This window comes from Anastrepha ludens, chromosome 3, assembly GCF_028408465.1.
Source record: "Anastrepha ludens isolate Willacy chromosome 3, idAnaLude1.1, whole genome shotgun sequence".
Lineage (NCBI taxonomy): Eukaryota > Metazoa > Arthropoda > Insecta > Diptera > Tephritidae > Anastrepha > Anastrepha ludens.
In genome coordinates this window covers 58,013,815-58,030,586 of record NC_071499.1, presented here as the reverse complement: position 1 = coordinate 58,030,586, position 16,772 = coordinate 58,013,815, and positions in this window count along the sequence as shown.

The window sequence follows — 16,772 nt, the reverse complement described above, 5'->3', positions numbered from 1 at the left end:
AGACATGTTGGAGAGGCTAGAATGGAGATACCACATGTCCGTCCATTTTCTAAAACCGAAAGTTCCAGAAGCGTTTGTCTCATAGAGAGCGGTTCCCTGGACTGCGTCTGTTTCCAGTGGGGCGGCAGTGTTCAAATCTGGCCGTAGGTATAAAATGCAACTTTTATTTAACCCCGACCCACCGTAATGTCGAATTAAGAGAGATCTGAATAGAGATGCTAAAATACCGAACCTGACAGAAAGAATTGGCAGACCAGACTCATATCAGATGATATTTGCCATCATATTTATACTGATGGCTCAAAGATGGAGAATGGCAATCTATTGGGAGTGTACTTGAAAAAATTATCCTTAAATAGCGCCTTTAGACTCCCAGACCGATGTAGCGTCTTCCAAGCTGAGATCTACGCTATAGACAAAACAACAAAACCTATAAGACTAATGGACTTACCTCCAGCAAACTTTACCATTTCTGATAATAGTCAAGCAGCGATCAAGGCACTGGCCTTCAGCGCTCAATCAAAATAATGCAGGAGGTCCCTCTCGCCTATCCAACATCACAACATTTTTTTGAGTTCCCGGTCACTTTGGAGTTAAGGGAAATGAAAGAGCGGATGAGTGTGCAAGAAAAAGCTCTGAGCTCCACCTTCAACGAGTGGTAGAGGTCATAAGCATCCCTCTAAGCGAACTGTACACTCCGACTGACTTGAGTGCTATCGTGGAAACCAATAGAAGGTGGTCTCTGGCTACTAACTGAAGGGTATCCAAAGCTCTCTGACCAAAACTGAATCTTAAAAAGGAAAAAATGTCTGCTTACATACAACGTTTTCAACACCAGCGCCCTTACAGCTGTTATAACGGGCCACTGCACTATTGGCACCCTAGCCAGTAGAATGAGGGTGTGCCACACAATGACTTCTGCTGAAGTTGTGGCGATGAAGGAGAAATTGAGTCGGTACAACACGTCCTCTGGGAATGTCTTGCACTTCAAAGAAGTCGTACAAAATCTCTTGGCAATTCTTTGAAGACCTGGGAAACTTGCGAAATGTCTCACTGGAGGTGCTAGTCACCTTCCTAAACTTAGTGGTTTAAGCAGCTTAGTTTGGGGATGGAAATGACCTTAGGGCCACCGCGTGTGTTGTTTTAGACAAGCAACCTGGTTAACTTAACCTAACTTAAGAGTCGGATTTTTTGGTAGCAAAGTTTTCGATAGAACTCCAGAAGACAAATACTTGTAGCATCTGAGTTGCTGCCCAGGAGCCGGTTTTCATACATCATTCCTCAATGGTGAAAATGTCACAGTGACAGCTAAAATGATTAACTTCCTAATTACCTGATGATATTGTGTACACAAATGAGAGACTCGACCTCTGAAGCGGGAATTTTTCCAAGCCCCCAGCTTATTTTTTGGTGGATGACATCCGAATACACACCGGTATCAGCAGTGTATATTTCCTTAAACTAATACTAGTAGTACGTAGAATCTCTCTTGCCAACAAGTGCTACTTTCGACTAAGTAGGCAAATGAGTAGTAAAGTCCTGTCTAAGGCCATGAGCGCAGCTTGGCTGTCGCTGCAGACACATATACCCGACTAGAAATTTTGGTAAGGCGGTGATTAGGCGCAAATAAGGCAGACCAAATTTCAAATTTTCGCCTCATAAGGCAGCCAAGCTAGGCCCAAGTCCCGAAAGGTATCGCCACACATCTGCCTCATTGGGCGCAGGTTCGAAAAACCGAACTTCGGTAATACTCCGGATGCCCTTCTACAAATCAGTTAGGTATTCCAATTTATGCCTAAGTGAGACACTGCCACAGATTTTCGCGACCACAACCAAATTTGGTATTGTTCTGGCATGCCAATCTTGGCCTTGCCTAACGTGGGCCTGGTAAGGTAATAGTGAGGCGTGCCTCAGTAAGGCCTGCCTAATTCAGGCCTAACGAATTCTTCGGCATGCCTCACTGTAATTCTAGTCGGGTAGATCTGCCTCTCCATCTGTTATCAACAATAAAGTTCATCGCTTCTTGAACAGCATACACCTCCGCTTGAAACACAGATGCATGCATTTCAAGAGCCAAAATTGACCCGCGGGATTCCACGTAGACCCCAGAGCCGGAGTCATGCTCTGTCCTGGAGTCATCCGTAAAAATGCGAAAACAGTGTTTGCCGGGCTAATTTTATGAGTTTGACCACAATTGAGCCTCTGGCACCACCACATTGTATCTCTTGTCAAGCACGACTCTTGATGGCATAGAGTCAAGGGGCATGGAGAGAATCATTGGATCGAAGTCTATGCCTTCTCTGTTTTCCAATGCCGCACAGAAGCCGTACCAGTCCCCATTGTTTTTCAGCCGGCAGATGGCCTTCAAGACCTCTTCTTGGATGAAAGCATCAAGTGGTGGTAGAGCAGAGCATCTAATGCCGGGCCTGAAGTAGTCGGAAAAGCTCCGATGCAACAGATGGTCACAGTGCGTTGTAGGCTTGATGAGGTCCTCCTGATTCTAACGAGAGAGAGTCTGATCATCCAGGCCACAGGTATAGGGTTATTCAATAGGTGCGCTTCAACTTTTTTCCGATAGGGAGGGCGAACGACGCAATATTTTTTATTTTTCGCTTGTCATTTGTAAACTTCATCAGTATACATTTCATCATGGAACGCTACACACTTGAGCAACGATTGCAAATCGTGCAAATTTTTTATGAAAATAATCGTTCTGTTGCTGCTACTTTAAGAGCATTACGGCCATTTACGGTCCATTTAACAAGCCGTCCCGTTTTGGGGTTATGTGAAGTCATTGGTCTACAGTAACAAGCCGACGACGATTTGTGGGCTCAGAGCCAATATTGAACGCGAAATTGCTGGAATTTCGGCCTATTTATGCAAAAGAGTGGTCGAAAATTGGGTTCAACGATTGGACTTCGTAAAACGTGCACGCGGTGGTCATGCAAAAGAAATCGAATTTCATACTTAAATGTATATGGTCAAACTCGATAATAAAAAAAAAAATTAGTTAAAAAAGTCAAACCGTTTGTGTTTTATTCAAAAAAGTTCAAAAGTTGAAGCGCTCTTACTGAAAAACCCTATACATAGGTGATAATAGGTCTTATCATATCGGGGTAGATCCATAGGATCTTGCTAGGAGCAAGACCCCACATTTTCCCAAAGACATCTTTGCACTGCCAGAAAGCTGTCAGTGTCTTCGTCTCAACGTGTGATTTCCCAAGAAGTTTACTGTCGAGGATTACTCCAAGATATTTGATTTCTTTGGATAGCTGGATTGTGACTCCTTTTAGCTTAGACAGAACGAGTCCATCAAGCTTCCTGCTTCTGGCAAAGAGGTCAATACCAGTTTTGGTGGGGTTTGCCGCTAGCACATTAGCACATCACGTAATGCCACACTTTTTACATTTGTGGTCGAATTAAATTCAATTCAAAAACCAGATGAGTCACCCTGTATTCAAAGATGCATGCGGAAATCCTATTACAAAAAAAGCACTGAAGAAGGCTCAATAAGCTTCATTAAACAATTAGTCATATTAACTGTATCATGCAGAAATAATATTTTGTTTGTAAAATTTCCCTTAAAAAAATTTACTCATACAAATACATATGCAAATTGATATGGTAATTTTTCATTTATACAAAAAATTATTTTCACTGCTGGCATTTTATGCTGTAAAAACCCAGTTACCGTTTTTCGTAATTTGATATCGAATTGGAAAAGTCGACGAAACTACATCAACCCAACCTCAAACTATTCGCTTGGCTTGAACAGAGCAAATAAAGTGCAAAAAACGCGCAGGTCCACATTTAAAGTGTAAAATTTAAAATGCAAAACTTGCAAAACCTCACCTCAACTAATCAGGCCAAACTCAATCACATTGGAATCAGTGCAACCTCTGCAACCTTTAGCAAACTCCATTAAATTTTTGTTGTTGTTGCTGCTTTTTTTCTGAACAATTTACTTTGTTTTCGCATTCTTTTATTTTGTTTAGGTGCGCGAATGCCATTTTGTATTCGAATTTTATGTTTTCGTTTTGCTTCAATAGATTCGGATTTCGTTGTTAATTTGTAACGAGAGCAATACGATAATATGCACATACACACATACACTCATACACAAGTAGAGCAAAGGTACAACAAAATGCGATGCTGATGCAAATGCCATATGCCACTGTGCGCGAATTATATGTAGGTACTATTTATAGTACGAGTAAACGTACCTTGCAAGTAAGTATTTACATACCTATGTATGGATATATGTGTGTGTGTGTATGTGTATTTATGCATATACAACGGTATGTATCGTTGATGTATCAAACACTAGCGAATTTCCAATTTAATTGAGTCGCGCACATTTAGATGGCTGCTGTGGACCCAGCTGCTGCTTTTCGGTGGCAATGTGGCTGGCCATTTTAGCAAGTGTTGCAAGTGTAACTGTAGTGCATGAACAAAAAAGCGGAAAGTTTTGTGCCTCCCCAGTCAGTCGGTCGCAGTTGCCGTCATTACTGTGCATGCCCATTTGTTGATATCGCCGATGCTGATTGTATTGTAATTCGGTGGCGAAGTGCAAATTGTACAAAAGCGACAAATTGTCAAAACCAAAACAAAAATTGGGTGTTAGCAACAGCTATGTAAATATGTATGTGTGTATGTACATAGCAAATGTTGCAGTGGCCACTGTGACAGAAACAGCACAAAAATCGCTGTCGTTCGACCAAAGTTCAATCAATTGGAGTGGTTGAATTCAGCCGAGGTGAATCGAAAAGTAGCGTGGAAAATTCGAAGCAAAGTATGAGGAAGAATAATATTAAGGAAAGTAAAATGTATCGCACCTTTCTCGCTAGTCTTTTAGTTCTTGAGCAATGGTCTCTGTGTGGGGGCCCAATAACTAACAACTTAAAATGGGCAAATGGGGGTTGGTGATACGAATACAAAGCCTATCCCACCCAAATCTCAGCCTGAACTTTACGTGGTAGAAAACCAAAAATAAATATTTGGCGCGTACACTTCTGTTAGGTATTTGATCGAGCTACTTCCCTTATTTATGGTGTATGTCTTGGAGATGTTCCACAAATGGAGGTTTACAAGAAGCTTTTTCATGGCAGAAATAGACTCGGAGGTTTGCCATTGTCCTCCGAAGGGTGCCATCTATTAGAAAAACTGCTTCTATTATTTAAAGCTCATGAGCTTAGGTTCGATCCTGCGCACTCTTGAGTCGTAGTCAGCCACCAATCCATTCGGGTAAGGCGGCCCCCTTTACGTGGTACCTCCCGTTTAAACCGAACCAGCCTCCGGCATCCGATCATAGGCGGTATAGCCTTCGAACTTTGCCTTGAGAAAATGCTGTAGCCACCCGGGCAACTGCAATCATGTCTGGAGGACCAACTGGCAGGCGAAATACCAGAATCAGAAGCGATAGGGCTATCACCTACCAATCTTAAAACAACCTGGTTACAGAAACCTATGACCCTTTGTTCCTCATAGAAACTATTGGAAATAATAATAAGAATAATAGTAATGGAATCTGTGAAAGCGCATAAGCCTGTCGTGCTCAGTATTTGCATGATTTTATGGACATTTTCGAGGATCGTACTATCAATTCATGCCAAGTTTTCGTCAGGGTTGGGCATTTCGCGCTACTAAATTGCACTATTACAATTTTTTTACTGGCAGTTAAAATAAGGGTTTCATTATCACTAAATCTTCAGTTTTAACTACCCGCTTATTGAACTAATTTTTTAGTGCACTATGCCCAACCCTGGCTTTCGACGTATCACCAGAGTTACAAGAAAGGAATCGTTGGAGTTACTGCTTTGCTGTTGCATTCGCTACGATGCTGGGCTATAATCAGCATACATTTTCTTAGCCACCTGCTCCGACGTTGAACTTTAATCATAGTGACACTGGTGATTGCATAGAGCTTTTTTCGACCTTTCTTTTCGAATGATCCAGCATACAACTGGCTTCGTTAAACACCAAACTGTAAAGGAATTTCTTTCGAAGCATTCCACCTTTAAGTCGCTGTTTGGGGTTGCGATGCATAAATTGTGGGATAGAGCTCACTAGAAACATAGTAAAAGACGTTCAGAATAACTTACTGCACTTGCACTTAATAAAAGGTGGCGCAAAATTAATCATTCAATGTGGTTATTGAATAGCTTTTCTCTACAATGAAAAATAACTTTGAGTGATGGAAGGCTTTATTTCGACCTTTACGCCCCTCATCGCTTGTCTGTCTGTTTGTATGCTGCAGCTTTTTAGTTCACAAGTGTCAAATATACTTGACGTACGACGGCATTTACAAAAATTATAAGTCTTCCGATAGGGTGATTAATTTTGCGCCACCCTGTATTACTTTATTAGGGCCGATTAGGTAAACGATACCACGACGTACGACGCCATTGGCAAAAATTAAAAATCTTCCGATAGGATGATTAATTTTGCGCCACCTTGTATTATGCACCACCTTGTATTATGCACTTTATTAGGGCCGATTAGGCAATCGATACCGCACAGTTGCGTAATATCAAATTCAATTCGAAGTAAATTCAAATTATATACGAACATTTCTGATGGATGGCTTGCCGCAATATTTACTGCGGGACTTAATGACAATTTTCGACTATTTATTTGTTTGTTATGAGGATAATGAACCACCTCATCCTCCTTGCACTTGATGCAAAAAGGACACGAAGTAATGCCGAGTCGCACAGCATGCATACCTTACGTGCAGTTTCCTGTAAAAGCATCCACGAAGCTCGAGAGCTGATATTTTGTTGCCAACAGAAGATCTCGAGAATGTCTCCGATCCACACGTGGCCGGAAAGACTTCGCGACCTTACCAATTTAAGTACTTGCCCAACGCTCGCTGAGTTAAAGTGAATCTTATCCTTCCAGGAGCAGACCGCCAGTAGTCAAGGGGAGTCCAGTACCCACATTTGACGGGGAAACTAGCTCTCAACTCCTTTGTCTAACCAGCTCATCTGCCTCGCAGTTTCCTGCTTTGTCTTTATCGCTGTGACCAGATACCCAGATGAGCCTGTAATCAAAGAATTCGAATGTGATGGAAAGTGAAGTCTGATAACTCTCACTTTCAATGAGCTTGTTAAATCCGAATGTTAAGAGCCAGTCCAAAATAAATCTTACTAAAATGTGCGCGGTTTATATTCCCGCGGTTCCTACCAATTTTAGTCTTCCTTATTTGTTTAAACCTTTAAAAAAATAATAATAATTAAATAAATAATTGGCGCGTGCACTTCTGTCACATGTTTGGCCGAGCTCCTTCTCTTATTGGTGGCGTGCGTCTTGATGAAGAGCCTACAATTTTAAGCCGACTCCGAAAGGCAAATGGTTTCCATGAGCAACTTTTTCATGGCAGAAATACACTCGGAGGTTTGGCATTGCCTGCCGAGGGGCGACCGCTATTAGAAAAAACGTTTTTCTTCATTTTTGTATTGCACGGGAATTCGGACCTACCGCACCTACGCATTCGGCTACGCCGGCCGCCTTTAAAAAGCTTTACTAAAACTTCTTTGCTTATGTTTAGCTGCCAGATTATCTATGTCGAAAGTAATACCTTCAACTTAATTTGGCTATGTCAGTTATTTTCGAACAACCCCCAATAAATTGCGTTACTCTATTATCAAATTTAAACCGACAAACATACATTTTTAACTGTAAACTACATATTTGTCCTGCTATTGGTTTTGTGGAATTTTTGATTGCTGTAAAATAAAACTTGACATTTTTACGACTGCGGTCGAGGTGCCACTGATCGATTGACCGACCAGTCGAATTGAGTTAAATTTACAAAGACTTTACTGTCACCAATAATCAACTGCATCGGTTAGGTAAGCCGCCTAAGCCAAATTAGAAGTCAGAAGTTGGCAGTCAGCACTTTTGCCAAACATCAAAGTGAATGACCGTCAAACAGCGCCCTGCCATACGGCTCAGTTGACAACAATAAAAGAGCAGGAAGCTAAGCAGCGTTTCACCACCAGCAGTCGAACGTACAGTAGCAGCGAGCTGCCGCGGTTTCCTACAGCAATTTGCAACTAAATTAATAACAACTTCCCGGCAAGCAAAGCATAGGGAAAACATGCATTAAGCCGAAGCGAAAAGCAGCAAGTGGGCGAAAAACGCTCCAGGGATTTGCGTTGTTATGCCATTCATAGGCGAAGACGGCTGCGCGAAGATGCAGACGAAGATGTTAAGCATGGACTTAGCTATGCTTCTTTTATCATCGTAGCCAGGAGAGGTAGCACTAACAAATGCTGGGTAGGTATCTTCTGTATGCAAAGTAAGTTGGCAAAGGTTGTTGAGAGGTTTATATTCCGCACCCTACATTGCTGCTGCAATCTCAAACTTGGCAGTACATCCATCGTTACCTGTTTCGGTGCCGTCATTTTGGCGCCTTATGCTGAAGAAAAGCAGTAGCAGGAGTAGCAACAACCAGCAACAGTCAGCAACACAAACATTGTTTTACCCTTGGGCAACACATTAACAGCATTCATAATTCCTAGATTTACTGAAACACATCTTTTCCTTACTTTGTGGGTTCATTTACTGAAGCTCGCGCGCACAGGTGACTCGGTTAGGCGGTTAGGTGGTTAGGTGGCCTACTCGCATACAGCGCACCGCTAGTGGTGCAATGGTAGGTGGTAAATTCGTATTTTAGCTGCCTCATTATTTAAGCTTGCAGCATAATTTGCAGCCATGTGCGCTGAGAATATATATTTTTTTAATTATTTCAAATGGGAACTACACACAATTATCCTTTTTGTCCTTACTTCAGCGCGAAGAATATTGTCAACTTGGCAAAGCTAGCGCACTCACACACACACACACACACACAGGCACACTTACCCAATACGTGTATGCAAATATCGCAGTATTTATGCAGGCGTATCGTACCTGGATAAGTGATATTTCATCGGGTATGGGTCATTCTTGAGCACCTCGTCGCTTGCTTTATGCATGAGTTTCTTCTTTACAACGTTTTTCTGTTTTGTTTTTGTGATTTTGCTTTTGCTTTTCGCTTGGCGATTTAGTGGGGAGAAAGTCATCATAATGCACCGTGCACAAGGATAACAGTGCGTCCTGAGCAGCGAAGTATTGCGCTTAGTAAACGATGAATTGTGAGCTGTAAATACTGAACACTGACAACTGAACACTGAGCAGCCAGTCAGCAAGTCAGTCAACCAGTCAGTCAGTCAGTCAGTCAGCAATAAGCGTGGAACAGCAGTGAGCGAGCGGTGAACCAGTGCACATTGAATGGGTTTGGTGTGCATTGAAGTGCATTGCACCCTACATACGGCTTAAGCGCATGTGATAAGGGTCGAGGGAGCTGATTTGTGGGTTGAGGATCAATTGGGGGGCGTTAGAATATTAACGCGTACAACCACTCAGAACTGTACAGTGCACGAAGTGTGAAAAAAATTATATAATAAAATATGTGACGGAAAAAAAGATAGCGAGTAGTGAGCCACTTGTCGTCGTGCAGGTTTAGGCCGACGTTTTTTCCCAAACTTGATATGAGTCACTTGTAATTTGCATTGTAAAAAATGTCCAATGATGTTCTTTATTAGTAATTTCTGGCATTAAAAGTTGCCGCATAATTTTTTCGGGCTTCGAATTCGTGGCCTATTCTCCATCCTAAATGGAAGCTTGATACTGGTAGGTTAGGTTAGGTTGATATGGTTGCCCAGGGAATGGGCACGCTTGGACGAAGAAAGATTCGTCCTTTGTAATGCCATTATGAAGGGGTGAGGCGGGAGGGAAAGACCGATGGGATGCAGGGAGGGGATACTGGTATGCAGTCATACACTAAATATATTTGAAATATATGGAGTAGGAAGTCGGAGTAATGTTAAAGAGGTAAGAAAACAATTTCTCAAGTGAGAAATATGCAAAGATGACCCCGAGAAATGTCTTAGACTTCCTACATTTCTTGGTGTAAATATCTAAAAATGGTGGTACTGGAGGTGTTGTCGGACTGATATAGCCCAGACCCAATTAACTCAAAGGTGTTATTTTGATACACCACTTGTAGAACCACTACTTTTTTTTAGTCGAACCATCTTGATTTGACTATGAAGCTGCCTATGTTGTAAGATTTGTTTTCTGCAATTTCTTTGAAATTTACCATCGAGGATTCCCCCAGCATTTTATGGCGTAGAGCACACAGACTTGGGTACTCACACAGCTAGCGGAAGACTGTCACTTTAGAATCTTCTTGAGTGCAGCCTCTGCATCTATCGTTATACTGCCACCCCATCTCCCCATCTTCCTAACACGGTCCCCGACAGGTCAACGGTTATTGTTGACGTAATTCTGAATATATCTGCTCTTGACTTTCTTAAAAACTCGTCAGTTCTAGATTTGTTGATATTGGGTCACGTTGGTTTAGTTACTTTGCAGGTATCCATGTTAGTGCATCTGTCAACGGCCTGCTTCTGGGATAGTGAGAAAATCTCCTTGGGCCGCCTTGGGAATAACTTATTTCTATAACTTCGGATTGTTTTTAGGATGCCTTCTGTCTCGCCAGATCATCAGATTTCTTATGTCCTTCAATGTTCGTATGGCCAAATACCCAGATGAGAATGATGTCCGTCAAACTCACTTTACAGAAAAGAGTCATCATTTAGAAATTCTGCAGATAACTCGAAGACTTGAAGACATATGCCTACTCTCCCACAAATTCACAGACATACAGGCGAAGGCTAACCTACTGGTCACGCTGACTCGAGACATCGGATTAGAGATTAGCATAGCTAAGACCGAAGAACGAAAAATACTCAAAACATTTTTGGACCAATCCAAGATCACGAACGAGCAATCAAAGGTGGAACGACGAGCTACACCAGCTTATAAATGGCAAACATGTTACACGTTTCATCAAAGCGCACCACAGATTGGGTCATCTAACAAGAATGGACAGTACGGGGGCGTAGAAGAAAATTGTAGAAGTCAATGCGCTCAACATAAGAACAAGAGGAAGACCGAGAACAAGATGGGCTGACGAGCTAGAGGAGGATATCAATAAATTCGGGCTAAGGTATTGACAGAAAATCGAAAGCGTTCACCTGCAACAGGTCAAAGCTCACAAAGAGCTGTGGTGCAAAATGATAATGATGGTGATTTCAAAGACCAAGGCCTTGAGAATGAGCTTCTCCAACCGTAGCCAGATAACAGTCGGAGGTCATGCAGTTGAATATGTAGATAGTTTCTGCTAGCTGCTAGACAAACTAAGCTATGCATTTTCAACGTACATATAAAATCCATATGAATGGATGGCAGTGAAACTCGGCTAATATCGAATAAGATTACGAACAAACTGTAAGTATTCGCCAACAAATTCCAATTCCAACAAAATCACATGCAGAGTATTCTGATAATAAGAAATACAGAAGCGTGCAACTTAATTCAATAATTACGCAAATCGAGTGAAGAAAATGGAGATGGATAGAGCAAACATTAAGAAAGCAAACAGACAGCATAACAAAAATGGCGCAAGCAAGTAGAAGTCGTGGCCGCTCAAAAAACATTTGAAGAAGATCAACACTCCGTGAATCTATAGCAGCCAATACGCGAGGGGAGTTTAATAAGTACCTGTGTTAGAAATTAAGACACCAATTTCTTTTTTATCATATTTTTTAACATAGTACCCTTGTAAAAAGATACACTTCTCTCAACGCTCCGTACATTTTTTTAACCCCTCCAAAAATAGGATTTGTCGAACTCTCTAAAATAAGTCTCTCTCTCGGCGATGACTTCCTCCAGATCGGGTGAATACTGGCGGGTGCGTCAACAATTCATAACGGCATTCACGCAGTTTGGCGGCGACACCTCCGAATGAATGTGCTGGTGCGTTATCGTGGTGAAACAGTACATCTTTTTCCTCAAATGCGGCCGTGTCGCCTTCAATTCCAATCTCCTTCGGTCCAATAACTCACTCAATAGTATTGTCCAGTTCCTTTTTTCTTCTTCCGTTCTTCCTTTTTCTAAAAAATCCATGAGGATGACGCCGTTCGCATCCCAAACAATCGTCAGCATGACCTTTCCGGCCGATGGAACTGTCTTCGCCTTCGTTGGAGCAGATTCACCGGGGGAAATCCATTGTTTTAATTGTGGCTTAGTTTCTGGTGTGTAATGATAAATCCAGGTTTCATCAACGGTGATAACTGAACGCGAAAATTCCTTCGGATTTCGCTTAAAATGGCCCAAACTCTACTTCGAAGTTAACAAACACATCCGCTTGTTGTACTCCATGAGCAGTCGGGGCATCTATCGGGCCAACAATTTTTCCATCGCCAACTTATCATGTAAAATATCAATTGCCGTTCCGGTCGACACACCTATGATCTCTTTTACCTCGCACACTTTCGTACGTCGATCAGCGAGAATCATTTCGACGACTTTTTGAATGATTTCCTCGGTAGCCAAGTCTTCCGAGCGTTCTGGTCCCTCCCCATCAAAAGCGGATCTTCGCTCACGCTTAAATTCGTTGAACCAGTATCTAACTGTGGTCATAGATGGCGAAGCGTCCCCATAGACAGCATCCAACTTTGCCTTTATCACCTCGCATTTTTTCCCATGCAGAAACAAAAAGCGAATTACCGAACGATACCACTCTTTTCCATCTTAGCAAAAATCACGAAACACGTCTTACTTGAGAAGCTGCCAAATCCAAACTAATCTATCAACCAGTCTGGCATTTGTTTTGCCGTAGTTTGATAGATGGCAGCGCACGATGCGAACACCAACTTCCCTCAGGAAGGTCCTCTGTCATGAAACACGGATACTTTTTGTATCGCCCTCTTAACGTGGGACACTGCTGGAAGGAGAAGCTTTTAGAGGCCCTATGCTTCGCAGAGAAGTGAAATAAGGAAGAAATAAAATATTACTTATAAAGAGCGATCAGATTGGAGGTACTTTTCGAATAGGGTTTTTTTGGCAGATCACGCGTGACGACTGCCAAACTAAATACATATTTTTTTTTTTTTTTTCAGTATTCATTGACATTTTGTCATGGAAAGGCAAGGTTTTCAAATCGTACAAATGTATTACGAAAATCGACGTTCTGTGGAAAGTGGCGATAAGGCCCATTTTTGGCTTTATGGCTACGTCAGTAAGCAAAATTGCCGTATTTGGGCTGAAGGCCAACCCGAAGCCATTGAAGAGCATATATTGAAAACAAGAAAACAACAATTTGGTGCGGTCTATAGGCTAGAGGAATCATCGTCCGATATTTCTTCAAAGACGAGGGTAGCTCCAATTTAACAGTGAATGGCGAACGCTATCGCGCTTTATCATACCTTTTTGTTGCCGGATGCCGGAAGTTGAAGTCCGTGATCTCCATATCATTTGGTTCCAACAAGACGCTACTTGCCATACAGCCCGTGAAACAATGGATCTATTGCGTCGTGCTTTCGGTGATCAATTAATCTCTCGTCTCGGACCAGTGGATTGGCCACTAATACCGTGTGATTTCACACCTTTGGACTTTTATTTGTGGGGATATGAAAAGTCTACATGCTTTGTGGATAAATCAGCTTCAAATGAGACATTGGAGGTCAATATTCACGAGACACCGACCGAAGCACTCAGCGTGTTTACGCAAGACCAAGTAAAGTGGCAGATGTGGCCAATATTGGAAAGGGATGGTCTTTAAAACATGAATGTCTTGAATGGTTCTACACAAAAATAACAAAGATTGTCGAATGAATAATAATTGTCATTGTTTCATTTTAATTTTAAATCCGATAAATCTAAATTGATCACCCTTTATATATATAATAGGCATTTACCCCCACTATTGAGTGTTTGGCCGAACTACTCCTATAATTTGTCGTTTGCGTCTTGATGTTTTTCTGGAATGGAGAGACTTACAGTTGTATTCCCCTCCTCCGAACGGCAATGGTTTTTTTATGAGACGCGTTTTTCATGGCAGAAATACCATCAGGGCTTTGCCACTGCCTGCCGAGGGGTGATCACTATTAGAAAAACTTTTTCTATCTTCGAGTTTCTCGAGGTTTCGAATTCATTAACCCATTCGGTCGCAAAGTCAGGCTTACAGATTCATGCAAATGCGTGCCAACTTTGCTTCGGATAATTCTTGGAAAATATATCTAAAAACATGCTTTCTTCTTCATTTTCTCTCTCCCACTGTGAGCCGCAAGGCATCTTAATAGTTAGTATGTTGAGCAAACTGTTTCCATCAATTGATGTTTCGCGCCCGTCGGCCTCAATGTCAGCTTACTATTAGATGGTTATTACAGCCGAGTGCGGATTTTTCGTACCCATCATGTTGCAACATCCGATGAAGCGACGCTTCGAGAGTTTGAGATAAGCATTCTGCGTAAGATTTTTGGACCTTTGCACGTTGGCAACGGCGAATATCGCAGGCAATGGAACGATGAGCCGTATGAGCTTTACAACGACATAGACATAGCGCAGCGAATAAAGAACCAGCGGCTACGTTGGCTAGGTCATGTCGTCAGAATGGATACAAACGCTCCGGCTTTGAAAGTATTCGATGCGGTACCAGCTGGTGGTAGCAGAGGAAGAAGAAGGCCTACTCTCCGTTGGAGAGATCAGATGGAGAAGGACTTGGCTTCACTTGGTGTGCCAATTGGCGCCGGTTAGCACGAGAAAGAAACGACTGGCGCGCTTTGTTAAAATCAGGTAAACGGTTATCGCGCCAATTAAGTAGAGAAGTATGTCACTTTTCGACATACCTTCATTACGTGAAGGTATGAGACTGTCTGGTAGTGCAGATTTTGAGCAGAATAACATGCGACTCAAAATTACACACTCATACTTGGACCACTGTTTACGAATTTACGAGTACCTCGCAGCCACTTACCTTCATACCTACCATTCGGGAGTGCGTAAGTCCGATAGATAGAACAAGTTTTTTCTTATAGCAGTGGCACCTCGGCAGGCAACCTCAAACAGCAGTTTTGGCATGAAAAAGCTACTCATAAAAAAACATTTTCTATTCGGAGTCGGCTTACAACTGTAGGTCGCTCCATTTGTGGAACAACGAAAGATGCACGGCACAAATAGGAGAAGCAGCTTGGCCAAACATTTAACAGAAGTGTGCGCGCCAATTATTTGTTTATTTTATTGCAGAGGTAACTGACAGAATTTTATGGCATGAAATCTTCAAAAACAACAACAACAATAACCAAGTGCACTGCTTTTCTTTCATAATTCTTCGCGGAATTGTTTGTCCTTTAAAGCATTGCACACTGAAAATTATGTTTAGACCTCGCACTGCATAGAGAAACTACACTGTGCCGTACGCACTCACCAATTCAAGAGTGCAAAGTGCGTACAATTACGTAAATTTGAGGTGTATGTGTGTTTGTGTATGCAGTCGATATGCATGCAAATATGTCAAAGCGTTGAAGCTCTTAAAGTTCACAGTTGGCTGCTTAGTTACTGGCTGCATAGCAACAAGGCGTTACAGGCGCTGGCTTCTGTTGGTATAGCAAATTGCGACTCCCCCTATAAATACGGAACCCTGCTTACTAAACAATCGCCGTTGAACGAATGGCATTTGCCGCTCCTGTTGGATTTTGCGAATTAAATCAGCAGTTGGCAACAATACAACAACAGTGGCAACATTTCTTCACGTATGCTTGTATGAGTGTGCAGGCAACGGCTGCTAGAGTATGTGTTTGATAAGTTATGTAGTAGGTATTCTTGTGCATTTGTTTTCACCTCATGGGGTGCAATGTGGGTGTTATGGATACGTGTGCACCGCTGTGACATTTTTCAAGTGTCGGCTTGAACCCTCTCGTTTAGGTTAAAAATGATATCTTTCTACACTTTGTGCACCCACTATGCACATGATCGTATGCACAATACCGTAACCGTAACCTAAAGTTATTTGCGCACAAACATATCTACATATCTGCACCTTCTTTCATTTCTACATGCAAATATCCTTCCGTCCATATGCACTATGCGCTTATAAATTCAAGTATATCTGCAATGAGCACACATACACACATACACGTACAAATGCAAAGGCACATACAGGCATGTATGTATGTATGTATGTATGTATAGGGTGCACGCAAAATTGCCATCAACGCTATCCTATCAGAGTGCACTTGGCATGAATGTCATCATCATTGAAATTTCATACGTAGAACCTTCATCATCATCACTACAATTCCCTGAAACATCATAAGTGCCACATTTGGACGTTGTTGTTTTGGGTGAAAGTAAATTGTTGCCTTTTCAGAAAAGATACAATGCCATAACTACCTTGTTTTTTTTGTTAAGAGCTAAAGTAGGAAAACAAAAAGACTAAAGCGCTGACAGCACAAGAGTACAAACTGCACAACAACTGCACAACAACAGCACTTGTTGTATTGAAATTAAGAAAGCGGGGAATCGGTTGTCATTTAACCGTTAGTATGAGTAGTTCAATGTACTGCTCCCTGCTGATATGCATGGTTGCATTTCAAGTCATTGTAATGAGCTTTAAGAGAAGTTCTCTTCAAGTGAATGGCTTAAAGGAGAATTTTGCTCCTTACAATTTGCCACAATGTAGCAACGGTGAACTGGCCTGTACGGTCTATGAGGACATTCACATATACATACATATGCACATTAGGGTGACTCACGAAAGAAAAGGAATTACAAAATTTATAAAATTTTAAGACTAGTGCTAAAATATATTAATTCGGAAAGATACTTATAAAAATTTGCGTGCAAAAATCTCCCGAAATCCAATACCAAAAAATTAGTTG